Source organism: Volvox carteri (assembly GCF_000143455.1).
Source record: "Volvox carteri f. nagariensis unplaced genomic scaffold VOLCAscaffold_65, whole genome shotgun sequence".
NCBI lineage: Eukaryota > Viridiplantae > Chlorophyta > Chlorophyceae > Chlamydomonadales > Volvocaceae > Volvox > Volvox carteri.
In genome coordinates this window covers 767,588-769,036 of record NW_003307608.1, presented here as the reverse complement: position 1 = coordinate 769,036, position 1,449 = coordinate 767,588, and positions in this window count along the sequence as shown.

The following is a 1,449-nucleotide window of genomic DNA, read 5'->3' as shown; positions in this document are numbered from 1 at the left end:
TCCCCCGTAGCTCTATGTGTGTCTATATTTTTAGCGGCTCGCAACCTGGACGAAACCGCATAAGCAACCGCTGCATTTGGCGCGTGATAAAGCTCCTGGCATGCGGCAGCCGGCTTTGTGGCGCACGCAGGTGCACATGGTGATGCGTGTCCGGAAGGACTCGAGCCGGCGATTTTTCCAAAAAATTTGGAACCATTTCTCGATTTGTGCGTGTCATCCTTGCGCAGGGGCCATGCTAATCTTCTCTGTATTTTTCCAATTTTAACATTTGTGCCGAAGCACGTCAAAAGCGCAAATTCAGTATAATATATATACATATAACATGCATATGCACAGAACACATACGCGCCCACTGTGGGACATCGTTGCCATGCGGCCGTACTCAACCCTCGCACTACTCAACAAACTCGTTATCCTCACACCACCCCTGCACATTCCTACTGCTTCCTCCACGCCGTGGAGGAAAATCTTGTCTCTCGCTCGCTCACTTTCTGTCTCTCGCTCGCTCGCTCACGCACGCCCTTACCACCAAGTCGCTCACCCAGTGCAGACATGCTGCAGACCTTCCGCCACACTCGTCACCTCGTCGCAATCCTCGGTGTACGCAGCAGCCAGGCCCCCACATGTAGACGGCCATCGGCCGCACCTGCTGCCTCTGTTGGACTTCTTTTCCGTCCAGTTCGAGGGGTGACGAGTTCGAGGGGTGACCCTTTGGAAAGTTGGTTGGGGGAAACGGGGTTAAACGCTTGGGTCGAAGCTGTGCGTGTGTTTTGGTCCCTGACCCGAAGGCGGTGCTATGTAGTCGACCTAACCACGCCTTAATTGGGCACCCAAAACGGCCGTTGGGGCACGCACAGAAAGTATTACAGCCCCTAGTACGGCTGTTATGTACGGGCCCCGTAAGTAGGGTCCATGCAGCCTGACACAGTACGGCCGATGCAACACGTAATACTTCCCTCGTAATTCTTTATGCCAGTTAAATTGAAATGTTGACAGTCTTTCGGGTTTTTTCAGACCTCTTTTTAGATTTAAATAAGCATTCTTCAGGCTGCTGATGGTTGGTGAGTTATCTTTTGAGAATGGATGGCGATGACAAATGTAGCGATGGCGTCCAGTATGTACAAGAAATAGTTATACGCAATGGCGTCCTCGAAGATCTCGAAACAGTCGTAGCTTTTAACCTTGCAATGGCCAAGGTAGCTTCGCTGGTATCTGATTTTTCAAAGCTGCTAACTTGGAAATCGCCTAGAGTACTCCAAATTGAATTGATACCGAATTGCAGGAAACGGAGGACATATGCTTGCCTCAAGAAACTGTCGAAACTGGAACACGAGCAGTTCTTGATGGCGGCGTAGGGGCATCCTACTACCTATTGGAGTTTGCAGGAACCGTTGTCGCACAGCTAATGATTACATACGAGTGGTCTGACTGGTAGGCTCGCCCGGGACG